Consider the following 13,518-nt stretch of genomic DNA (forward strand, 5'->3'; position numbering starts at 1 on the left):
CACTGTTTTAGCTGCATCTCACAGATTTTACTGTTTTCATTTTCACTCAATTCAAAATATTTTCTTAATTTCCTGTGAGTTGGCTTTTTTTTTTTGCGGTACGCGGGCCTCTCACCACTGTGGCCTCTCCCGTTGTGGAGCACAGGCTCCAGAAGCGCAGGCTCAGCGGCCATGGCTCACGGGCCCAGCCACTCCGCGGCATGTGGGATCTTCCCAGACCGAGGCACGAACCCATGTCCCCTGCATCGGCAGGCGGACTCTCAACCACTGTGCCACCAGGGAAGCCGTGACTTGGCTTTTTGACTCACTGGTTTAGAAGCACCTTTCATCTCCATATATTGGCAGGTTTTTCAGGTATCTGTTATTGATCCCTAATTTATAGCTAGAAAAACTTTGAGTCTGTAGTCTACCTATTTCTTGTTCTGAAGTGCACTTTTCCTGATATTAACATATCCACTCTACTTTTGCTTTAATTGGTACTTGTAGACCCTTTTTTCCTCCATACTTTCAGTTCTTAACCTATGAGTGTCTTTTATACTTAATGTGGTTTGCTCCTAGGCGGCATTTAGCTGGGATTTGCTTTAGCTCCCATTTAACAGTTTTTGCCATTTAATTGGGGTGTTTGGGCAGATTATATTTTTTGTAAATATTGATTTGTTTAGGTTTAAATCTACCATCTGGCTATTTGATTTGTACTTCTCCATTTGCTGTCTTTTCCCCCTCTTGGGATTATTTCTTTTAGTATGTGTTTTTATCTTCACTAATGACTTACTTAGTGCATCTCATCACTATTTCCAGTGACTGCTCTAGGGTTTCCAATAAGTATCATTAACATATTATAGTCTACCTTCAAATAATGGAGCACTTCATCTATAAAGTAGAATTTTTTCAACAGTATACTTCCATTCCACCCTCCTGTCCTTTGTACTAATGTTAATATACACCTTAATTTTACCTGTTAGTAAACTAAGAGATTTTTGCTGTAAACAGTCAATGGCTGGAGCTATTATATATATAGCACAGGGAACTCTGCTCAATATTCTGTAATAACGTAAATAGGAACGATAGTCCATATATCCCTGGCATTTATTCAGTGTGTATAATGTAATCCTCTTTTGTAAGAAACGTTTTATGATTTTTAAAATAAATTTAGTGAACAAAAAAATTCAACGGCCATTTTAAAGAAACTAAACACCCTGCCCCCCCAAACCCAAAACCAAAAAACACACACCTAAAAAGCTTTTAAAAATCTCATGTTTTCCAACAAATTAATCATTTATGGCAGGCTTCATTCCTTTTGTGTAGATTCATGTTTTCTTGCATTATCATTGTTCCTCTGCCAAAAGCCCCTTAACACTTCTTGTAATTCATGTCTGCTAGTGATAATTTCATTCAGCGTCTGTTTGCTTAGAAAAACCTTATTTCTCTTTACTCAGAAGGTTCTGCTTTCTGCACAAATAATTCTAAGTTGAGCTTTCTTTCAGTACTTTAAAGATGCCATTCCATTGCCTTTTGGACTGAACAGTGTCCAGCAAGAAGTCTGCTGTCAGTCTTACATTTGTTCACCTGAATGTTACGTGTCTTTATTCAGATGGTACTTTAAGCATTTTCTTTTTTTTTTTTTTTGTGGTATGTGGGCCTCTCACTGTTGTGGCCTCTCCTGTTGCGGAGCACAGGCTCCAGATGCGCAGGCTCAGCGGCCATGGCTCACGGGCCCAGCCACTCTGCAGCATGTGGGATCTTCCCAGACCGGGGCATGAACCCGCATCCCCTGCATCAGCAGGCGGACTCTCAACCACTGCGCCACCAGGGAAGCCCAGCATTTTCTCTTTATCAGGGATTTGATTATGACATACCTTGGTATGTAACTGTTTGTTTTCTTTTTGGTGTGTTTATCTTGTTTGTGATTCTCTGAGCTTCTTGAATTTGCCTATTTATAATGTTCTTCCCAATATTGAAAGTTTCTGGACATAATTTTAAGTATTTTTGTTGGCTGCCTCTCTGCTGGAACTCCAATTACGGATGAATTCCACAAGCCACCAACACTTTACTGGGTCTCTCCCCCCCCCCCCCCCCCCCCCCAGTTTTTTCTCTTTGAGCCTCATCTTGCATAGTTACTATTTACCTTATGGTCACTGATCTTTTCTTTCACTTCATCTAATATGTTCTTCAGCCCATCCAGTGAATTTTTCATTTCACTTACTGTATTTTTCATCACTAAATGTTCATATGGCTTGTACTTTATATTTCTCCTATGTTTGTGTTTTCCATAAATCCTTGTACACACTGAGTATATTTATAATAGTTTTCATGTCTTTGTCTGCCATTTCCTTCATTTCTGCCATTATTGCATCTGTTTCTATCAACAATTTGCCTAACTGAAGTGTCTCTTACTTGTCTACAAAGTACAGGAGCTGAGAATATATGTCTAAAAATTTTTATACCACTTTGACATTGCTGGGACATCAATATTTATGATTTCTTTAAATGTATAAAAGTTAGGTCTGAAACACTGAAATTTATTTTTTTAAAGTTCCTTCAATATAGTTTGAAAAGTGTTGACCTAGACTTTTAATTCTGAATTAGTATGGACATATTTTCTCTATTCTTTGGTCTTAGCTACATTTTTTTTAAAGAAGAAACAAAAAACTTTACCAAGGTATTTTATTACCTTTACTTCATATATCTCTTTCACAATTTTTAAATTTTTGTCTGTTCATTTCAATGTTTCATCTGAAACGTTTTAAATTTTTATTTATTTTTGGCTGCATTGGGTCTTCATTGCTGCGCACAGGCTTTCTCTACTTGTGGTGAGCGGGCTTCTCATTGTGGTGGCTTCTCTTGTTGCGGAGCACGGGCTCTAGGCGCGCAGGCTCAGTAGTCGTGGCTCATGGGCTCTAGAGCGCAGGCTCAGTAGTTGTGGTGCATGTGCTTAGTTGCTCCACGGCATGTGGGATCTTCCCAGACCAGGGCTCGAACCCGTGTCCCCTGGATTGGCAGGTGGATTCTTAACCACTGCGCCACCAGGGAAGCCCCATCTAAAGCTTTTTTGATGTGATAATTTATATAGCAGACCTTTTGAGACTAACATGCATACTAATATTTTTTATTATGCCTTTATATTTGAATGACAGTTTGGCTAGATGAAAAATTCTAAGTTCTTTTTCTTCAAACTTTTGAGGATACGAATGTGTTTTCTATTCATATTCAGAACTGCTGCTGAAAAAATGTGATGTAATCTAATTCTTCACTTATTGGGACTTCTTTCTTTTCCCATCTCTAGAAAAGTTTTAGATTTTTCTTTCCCTTTGGTAGTTTTACATTTAACTTTAATGTGTGTTGTGGGTTTTTCCTTATCTCTCCCTTGACTTTTTTGTGGGTCCTTTTTATCTGAAGATAGTCATCCTTCCTTCCCTCCCTCTCTCTCTAATTCAGGAAAACGAATCCTCTTTATTCCTTCAAATATTTTCTCCTCTACTTTTTTCTGCTTTCCTGAGATTTTTTTCATCTGAATGTTGGTACCTTTATTTATGTCTTCAGTATCTCTCAATTTTTCTTTTCTATATTTTATTTTGTTATCTTTTCCTCCTTTTTACTGTGAGATCACCAGACTCTAATCTTCCAATTAACTGTTTTGTTCTTCCAACAAATTCACTGTTATTTATCCTATTTTTGTATTCATTTCAGCTATTATGTTTTTTTATATTGTTTTTCTCTTTTATATTTTCTTGTTCTGTACTGTTAATATCTTTCTTCCTTGAAATCTTTAAGCATATATATTACAGTAATTTCACATTCTTCATTTGTCTATTTTTGTATTTCTATTACAAACAGAATCTGTGATAAGTACATTATTTTTCTTTTCTTTGGAAGGTCATTATTTTGGCCTGTGTGCTCATTTTCGTCTACGAAAACTCACTCAAGAAATGTATATGGAAGAATGCCAGACAACAGTCTCTGTCAACCCTAGTGGGCTCAGATTACTGAGGTAGAAAAGACCTAAGGTGGAGAGTTCCAGGCAGCAGCAGAAAACTACACTCCATGTATGTTCTTTTCTCAAAAAACAATTCCTTGGAAAGGGAGTTTTCACTCTTTATTCACAGGGAAAAAAATATCATGAAAGGGAGGTCTTAGACTATAATTTATCAGTACTAGGAATCTGCTGGGTATGCGGTTGTGAAGCAGTACTTCATATTTGTCATCCCCTAAGAAGCAAAGGGCACAATCCTGATTTGACCTCCTAAGGATACCTGGACCAGAATTCTGACACACTGCAGCCATGGAGAAATTAGGCAACTTTGGTTCAAAGGCAAGAATCAAGAGCAGAACTCCAACAGTTCTTTTCCTATTTTTCCTTCCCATAGCCAAAGCAGGATGCCTACAGAGCCCCCAAATAAAGCTCCCATCCTACACACCATTTCAAAATAGTCCCTTTTCCAGCACCTTAGGAGTTTCCCTCTATATGTTCTGATCCTTCAATTTTCCCTTTACTGAAACTGATTCTGGGTGAGGGAGCCAACAGTCATGCTAATTGAACATCTTTTCAGGAATCTGCACCAGTACATTCTTTTTAATGATGAAATATTTTCTCATCTCTGAGCATATTAGAGGATTTTTCTCCCTAATGTTTTCAAAACTGTTCCTTGCAATTTCTTAGGTGTCAGTTTTTTTCCTATATGACTTTTCTCTCTCATGTTGGGAGATTCTCCTCAAATGTTGAGCATTCCTTGGCTATTAATTTATATAAAAAAGGAATGAAAAATCTGATTCAAAAACATGAGTATACGTCAGCTTCACTGAAGGACAATTAGGTAAACTGCTGGTTGTTTTAGTGAAGGACCCTCAAGTTGGAGTATTTTTTCCTCTGGAAAATTATAATTTCTACAAAAATGAACCTCTCTCCAAGCTCTTACTTAGGAGGTATTTGCCAACTTGCAGGATTCTGGGAGCATGACAGGGAAAATAACATAGGGGGAGAGAACTACCACTACTTAGTATGAAGATTTTAAAGTTGCTAGATTTTAAACTACAAATCACAAGGATTTAAAGTCAGAATAGATTAATGTTTCCTGACATTTTATATTTATTGGAACTGTTAAAAATGTCAAAGTTTGTCACAGCACAGCTGGGAGAAAAGATTATATTAAATGTTTCCATAACCAGTCATAAATACTGGTATGAGATTTCTAGTGGAGAAGAAGTTCTGAAAAACCTATGTATGAAAAATTCACATATACATGAAAATTAGATAATACTGGGCAAGGAATAGAGAGGAGAGAATGGGACAGAAATGGCTGCCTGGGTAAAACCTAGGGCTGGGCTGAGAGAGTAAGTAGGAGAGAAAAGTCAAAGAAATTTCATTCATAGTCATGAAGAGTAGGTGCCTAATCCAAAACCCAGGGAAAGCTTGATGGCTACAACAAACTAATTAAGCCTAGAGATAACACTGATATGTCTGGAAGCACAGGCTGGTAAACAATGTTAGTCAGAAAACAGGAATTACACTGATAAGAGCACCATAAGAAAGGTTAATAACAGAAAACTAAGAACAATCTCTCATATACTCTTGGCATACTTAGATGCGATATAAAATAAGATAACAGGTACAGAGACCTGTTTTTTCTTTTTCTTTTTGAAAATTACTACAAATAATAATAGAAACAAATCAAACATTAAACAACACTTTTGGACTTCCCTGGTGACACAGTGGTTAAGAATCCTCCTGCCAATGCAGGAGACATGAGTTCGATCCCTGGTCCAGGAAGATCCCACGTGCCGTGGAGCAACTAAGCCCATGTACCACAACTACTGAGCCTGCGCTCTAGAGCCTGCGAGCCACAACTACTGAGCCCGCACACCACAACTACCGAAGCCTGTGTGCCCTAGAGCCTGTGCACCGCAACTACTGAAGCCCGTGCACTCCAGGGCCTGCGTGCCGCAACTATTGAGCCTACATGCTGCAATTACTGAAGCCTGTGTGCCTAGAGCCCGTCTCTGCAACAAGAAATACCACCGCAATGAGAAGCCTGCGCACCACAACAAAGAATAGCCCCCACTCACTGCAACTAGAGAAAGCCGGCATGCAGCAACAAAGACTCAACACAGCCAAAAAACAAGAACAAAACAAAAAAGAATTAAACAATACTTTCATCACCTAAATAATGAAAATGGCTAAAGTTTATTAAGTTTATTACATACCACGGACCACGTTATACATCCTTTCAATTTTCAAATAACCTATCTTGTATGAACTCAACACTACGTAGTTTATCCTCATAACAATGTCATTTTAGCATGAAATAGATGGAGAAATCAAGGTTTAGTAAAGTTACCGTATTTCACAAAACTAAGTAAATGGCTGAGCCGAAACTCAAATTCAGGTCCTATCTGAATCAAGAGCATGCTAAGACTCTGTGGGGGAGGTAGTACAAAATAGGGACCACACCCCAAGGAGCTTCCAGTGGTGATGGAGACCAGATTTATACACATCAAAACCACAAAATTATTTTATACTGACGGCAAGATATAAACAGAGAAGCCCAGTGGAAAGGAAGATTCAGATTTAGACAAATTCATTTATTCAACAAATGTTTCTGGAGAGCCTGGTATGTCCCAGGCACTGGTATTGGCAAAGCGGATACAACAGTATTAACAAAATCCCTACCTATGGAGAGCACAGTCCTAATATGTATGGGTGTATGTGTGGAGAGGAAATGGCAAGAAACAAACATGTCAGGTGGTGGTAACTGCTTCAGAGAAAAATAAAGAATTTTAGGGAGAATACAGATTTTCAGAGTTGTATTTTGTATTGAGTAATCACTGCATATAAATTTAATCAGAGAAAGTTTAAAATGCCGAGATATCTAGGCAAACATCAACAAACAGAACAATTTGAGGGTACTAGTAAAAAAATTGGCAGTAGGTTGGTAACTCTTGATTTTGTGTATATTTGAAATTTTTCATAATGAAAAAAACAAAATATTCCAGGAATTCCCTGGCAATCCAGTGGTTAGGATTCTGCACTTTCACTGCCGAGGCCCCGGGTTCAATCCCTGGTTGGGGAACTAAGATTCCACAAGCCACGCAGCACAGCCAAAAGAAAAGCAAAACATTTTTAGGAAAAAAAAGATTCTGGCCCAATGTTATAACAAACAGATATACAGACATTTTCGTAGATGACTTAAATAATATTATATTTGTGGACACATGTGAAGTGTTGGCCTTATTTCCAAAGTTTTATCAGTGAGGGCTTAATGTCATAGCTGATTCATATTAGATATAATTTTGTTTACAAAATTGAAAGTCAACATATATATAAATGCATAAATATGGGAATAATTTTCATTTAAAACTAAATGTTTTCCCTCCTAGACTGTATATTTCTTGAGAACACTGATAAATATCTTTGCATCTTTCTATTCCAAGTACATAACAGTGCTTATTAGCATCTAACACAATCTAATAAATGTCTAATAAATAAAATCATATCAAAATGTTTAATACAGTTTATGTACTTTAACTTTGCTAAATGTTTTGAGGCACTGATTTTGGTTATATTTAAGAAATTTAAATAGACAATATGTAGAAACATGTTATATTTTAATTGCATTCCACAAGATTTAGGATTCTTAATATTTTCTATCTATAGATGATGAAAAACTATTGACCTTAAAAGGTATGAATTTTTAAAAATAAGGAATCAGATTTTTTAAAGGTAAGACACAACACGCATACTCCCGTTCTTGCATATGAGGAAGGTAAAATATTGCTACTAGAAATTTCTCCCAAAGGAAAAGTCTGATTAAAAATGCTACTACCATCCTGTGGTGAGCTCACTGACTGCCCTGCAAATCTTTCCCATCCAGTTATGATCCACTGACAATTATGAGGCAAAACCTAAAAGCATTAATCACACAATTATCCTGCTACAAAAATGAGGAATGCCTTTTAACAATCTCTTCGTTTGAACACTTGCTATTTTGTCTTAAGAGATTTTTTTCCAATCCCTGCAAATGAAGTACAAGGATCACTTCACCTTGACGTGATTTCTCAGTTCAACTTTGGCTATTTAACTACTTGACTTTTTTCAACAAAATTAATTTATAAGGATAGACGGTTTCCTAAAGCCAAACGCCAAAATGAAATCACAAAGCTGTTTCTCAAGACAACTAAAGAAATAAAATGTATTAAAAGCAGAGACTATTTTGTGTACTGATAAAATGCAAAGAAGGAACTTAAATGACTCATGGCACCCTTAAATAACCTTCAAAAGACTGTACTCATACAAGACTACTGTCACAGAATACATTAAATGCTGACCCAAAGGTAACAGACATATTCTATTACCCTTTGGCATGTACCACTTTTCCAGTACTATTAAATCTGGTTTATTGGCATCAAAAGTTTTGATCAATAAAGGAGAAACACAACATGGTCTTTGTTTTTCCTTCCTGATATAAATTTGTGTTCAAACAAGTTATTGTTTTTCTTAAATTGAGACTATTCCTCTTATATTTAGGGAAATACATCTAACTTGGCCTTCACTTTAATAAATCAAGCTGTACTAATCTTATGTTCTTTGAATTAAAACAGTAATGAACACAGGTTAATAAAATCTAAAGTCTATAATTACATATGCTAAGAGTATCTTCAGGCAATTTTATTTTAAATTGTGATTTTTTTTGTTTTTAAATCTTGTTCCCTAGCTAGGAAGTTCCACTCCTTCACAAAAAAGAACTGACCTAGAAAAATGGAGACACTACCTCACAGGGGATAAGGTCAGACACAGCAGTCTGACAAAATGCCTCCGAATGTTGATATCAGAAACTGTCATTCTAGGTAGCTTCGACCTTGATAATAAAATCTGTAACATAACCAACCTGGATACAGTATTCAAAAGAGGTGATAATCTAGAGTGGGAACAATGCAATGCAAGAAGGATCTTTGTTCTGTATAAAGCTAAATATTCCACTTAATATTCAATTAAAAGGAAACTGGATTCCAATTACAATTCTTCTTAAAAGCTGGCATTTTCACTGTGATATGCAATTTGAACCGTCACACTTGTTTTTTAAAAGAATTCCAACAGAAATATCAGAAACCATCTTAACATATTTATTAATCATAGAAGGGTGAAATAAAATCTAGGCATCTGGGTTTATGAAACTATGTACTTACCAAGTTACAGGGTGCTGTATTATGGCTTTCAACTTCATTTTTAAGATCTGGTAAGATACTATGCTATTGTACATGTCTCTAAAATTTTTAAATCTTAGTTATGTTTAATTTGGTTATATTTCAAACCTCACCTAGGAATTTAACAGTTCTGAATTATTGTTCTTCCCAGATAAGAAATTTGGAGGAAAGAATAAGTTTCCTGGGGGAGAGAAGAGTAGAAGCATGTTAGGAAGACAGAGAGCAAGCTTTGGAATAATGTGCCTAGGAAACTAGGAAATAAGTCTTGAGAAAGCTGGAAAGAATGTCCAAGGTTTTTAAGAGGTTTCTTTTAATTATCCATATATTCATGGATAAATGGATATCCTAATAAATAAGGAGATAAAGAGTCAAGGACTAAATCCTGTGTAATGTGCTATATAAAATAAAGAAAGCAATATTAATTTCAAAACTACATACCCAGGTTTCAGTACTAATCATACATTATTTAATTTTCCATTGGTTTCCACATCTCCATCCTGAGAGCTATTTCCTGGGATACCTTAATAAAATCTAAGGCACGGGTAAAGAAGAAGAAGAATGAAAAATGCAATCGGAAAATGTTTAGAATACAAAGGACAACTATTATAAAGGTTCTTAGCACTCACCATATGTTTCAATGCCATCCTCAAGGTGCTATCATGGCTCCTTGGTTTCACACAAATCGTGTATTAGGAGAACTTGAGAACGCCACGCAAGAAGAATATCAGAACAGAAGAATGCAAACAAAGAGGATCTTGGCCAGGAAAAGCTAATGTCTAAGCCTAACCCTCTCAATTTCCAAATGCTTCACAGTAAGATGCTTTGTAAAGTCAGAAATCTACCAGTGCTCTTTATAGCAATCCCCTTATAGTGGCAATACTGTTCCCTGAGGTGTCTTCATGTGGATTCCCTCATTCTTCACAGCCACATAAGGAACAACAACCAGATGGGCCAGGCACATGTGCCTTATTCTCCCAGAAGGAAGGTACACTTAGTGACATTTTGTAGGTCTTATTAGCAGACTAAGGGAACACTTCACATTTAATGGTAATCTGAAAAAACAAAACAAACAAAAAACCCTCCACATTCATTATCTTACTTACTCATAGCAACTTGAAGTTAAAATTGGGACAAGTAAAACAGAAACATGTATAAACTCGTAAGGTTTATAAAAGATGGCTGAGACTAAAATCCATGTTAGCTCACAACTAATGTTCTTTCTATAAGGCAAAAATTCAAGACCAAAGATAAGAACAACAGAAATACTATTTCTGAAGAGTTTATCTGGAGCTCTTCAGAACAGATCTGAATATGATCTGGATTTCAAGCTTTTTTTTTTTTTTAAAAGGTTATTCAAATAATTTTAAGTATGTACCACCAAGAGAGACCCAGATGGAGTGACACCATTTAGTGAAGCTCAATGCCTGACTACACATGCTACATGATGGACTACGTAAACTTCAAAATTTTGAAGAGTCAAATATCTTTCAACTTTCCAGCTTTTTATTTACTTTTCTTTATTTATTTTTTTGGCTGCATTGGGTCTTTGTTGCTGCACTCAGGCTTTCTCTAGCTGCGGAGAGCGCAGGCTACTCTTCGTTGTGGTGCGTGGGCTTCTCATGGCAGTGCCTTCTCTTGTTGCAGAGTACGGGCTCTAGGTGTGTGGGATTTAGTAGTTGGGGCACGCAGGCCAGTAGCTGCAGCATGCAGGCTCTAGGATGAGTGGGCTTCAGTAGTTGTGGCACTCGGGCTCAGTAGTTGTGGCTCACGAGCTCTAGAGTGCAGGCTCAGTAGTTGTGGTGCACAGCCTTAGCTGCTCCGTGGCATGTGGGATCTGCCCGGACCAGGGATTGAACCTGGGTCCCCTGCACTGGCAGGTGGATTCTTAACCAATTCCCCCATCAGGGAAGTCCCCATCTTTTTATTAAGCTTAATCCTCTATCTTTTGAAGTAGTTATTTTTTGCATACTGAAGATTTGAGAATGGGCAAATGTATTTCCTTCATCTCAATAGAGTCTCCTTGCTTAAAGGAAAAAAGCAAATGTAAAAGAACAAAAAACTAGTCTATACTCTCATTATTAGTCTCTGATCAGCTACATAAATTACTTTCATGACTGCCTAATAAATCTAGCCAGCCCGACAGGAATAGGATGGTACTGTATATACCAAAGGAAAAGAATAAAATGGAAGACTCACTAAAACATAATGCTCTCAATATCTGTTATTCTTTTAACTCCCAGCTTATGCAATTCTTATATGTGGGGAAACCCCTAGCTTCCAGGCAGTCTCTCACTTACAGAAATTGTAAAATGCAGATACATTTCCAGACTCCTTAGCAGTTGAGTGCTATAAATCAGACAAATCTGTCCCAGAATTTGAATCTGAAGCCAGTAGGAAGAAGGAAGGGACAAGTGAACTCGATGCTAAAAAGTGTGCTGGTATTAGGAGCATCTTTATCTGCTTTCCAAAGGCAGTGATGTTGCAAAATCAGAAGCGTGCCCATGTAATTTACTGTCCAAATCAGGACACTTCTGAGAGTGAAATGAACTATTAATAATCACCAAGGAAAACCAAGATATATGGCTACTGTAAGCATCAATGGTATTGCTATAGTGACTCTGTCTAACACAGAACAATTCTTGTGGTTTGATTTTGCATGCTATACTAATTCTTGCATAGCCTCCAAGAATGGTTCTCATGTCTTGCTGGGGACGCTGTATGCCTAAGTTCTTTATTCAAGTGCGTTTTCTGCTTAAAACTGTCTTAGTTGGTCTTAGCTGGTTTCATTATTGTAACAAAGAACCCTGGTAAGAAGATCTACAATGAACAGGTGCCTATTTGGTACACAGAAGAAAATTAAATTTAGCTGCTTAAAGTTCAGCTTGCTATTCAAAACCTCTAAACACGTAAAATTTATCCACCATATTTTCCAGTTCCCTAATATTTCAAGAAGATGAACTATTTTCTCTACTCTATGTTTCTACTTTAGCATAGGAGAATACCATTATTGTCTGTTTGTCTGAAAAAACTGTTATATTTATAGCTAAAGATACAGTGGTCAAATGAAAAGATGTGTCTTTTTTGCAACAAGCTGGAATAAGGGAAAAGGACAGCTAATTAGGCCTCATCCTCTGCTACCACTCCAATACTTCCATTCTTAACTTCTTCCTCTTGGAAGTTGGGTCAAGAGTTCCTACCATATGCTTCTAGTCTGTCTGAATAGTACACCAAGCACAATGGTGCTGGTGATTCCACTGTAACTTATTTTACACTTCTCTGTCAGGCCCATAGTATCATCCCTCCTATTATTTTGGTTTATTTCTCTAGGGCGAGGGGAAAAAAAAACAACAAACAAACAAACAAAACCCCCAAACACCTCTCTGCTTTCTGGAGGCACTTTGGTAGGAACATACTTCAGCCCCCAATCACACCCACAGAAGGGAGGAAGGGAGAGAGGGAGAGAGGGAGGGAGGGAGAAATCATATAAATCTAATATGTGTATGTCCTAATTTGTACAGGAGCTTTAAATGAGTAATACTTAAAATCAATGGGTAAGAGAAGCCACTAAGAGAAACTCCTACCCTAATGTTCCGAAGAGAAAGGTGCCATCTGGGCGTATTTAACTACTGTGATTTTGGCACCCTCTTTGCCTGTTCTAAATCCCTAAGAATAATTACCCTACACCTATGATAACTTTCTCATGCAAGAAGAACAACAAAGCAGAGGAGTACACAGGAAAGATAAGAGGAGGAGAGTTTCCTAATTTCTTTAATGAGGCAGTTGAATTTAAACTTTTTCAGGTCCCCTTTTAAATTCTCCATTTAGTCATTTCACATTACAAGAAAGTAAATTTTATAATTTAAAAATGCTTGCAATCTTTGAAATAATGATAAAACAGAGTTTACTTAAGAATACACATAATGGCTTCTTTGAAAATTCAAATATATAAGATGTAAAGTTATAATGTTAATAAGTTGTTTTTCTATTAATGCTCATAAGCATACCAGTACCCACCATACTACACAATATCAATCCACTTTATGTAACAGCAGACTTAAAAATCACAAGCAGAAGAACAATGAGAATTAGAAGGCCTTGGTTTTATCTCCAACTGTGCTACTCACATTAGCATTGTAACTTCAAACATATCAATCACATAATCTCTAACAGCCTGTACAGTAAAAAAAAAAATTGAAAAAAATGATGACATTTGACATTCTTGTCTTGTTCCCAGTGTGAGTGAAAAAAGCATTCACTATTTCACTACTAAATATGTTAACACCTGAAGATTTTGTGTAGATACTCTTTATCAGAGTAAACAAG

General features: G+C 36.8%; 1 protein-coding gene across 5 annotated transcripts in view; it reads right to left on the reverse strand.

The window, feature by feature from the left end:
* The window catches only part of JMJD1C (jumonji domain containing 1C), a 306,158-nt gene that overhangs the window by 129,181 nt on the left and 163,459 nt on the right, over positions 1–13,518 (reverse strand). The window lies entirely within an intron of this gene.

This window comes from Monodon monoceros, unplaced genomic scaffold (genome assembly GCF_005190385.1).
Source record: "Monodon monoceros isolate NGI ecotype Baffin Bay Population unplaced genomic scaffold, NGI_Narwhal_1 Super_Scaffold_4, whole genome shotgun sequence".
NCBI classification, from domain to species: domain Eukaryota; kingdom Metazoa; phylum Chordata; class Mammalia; order Artiodactyla; family Monodontidae; genus Monodon; species Monodon monoceros.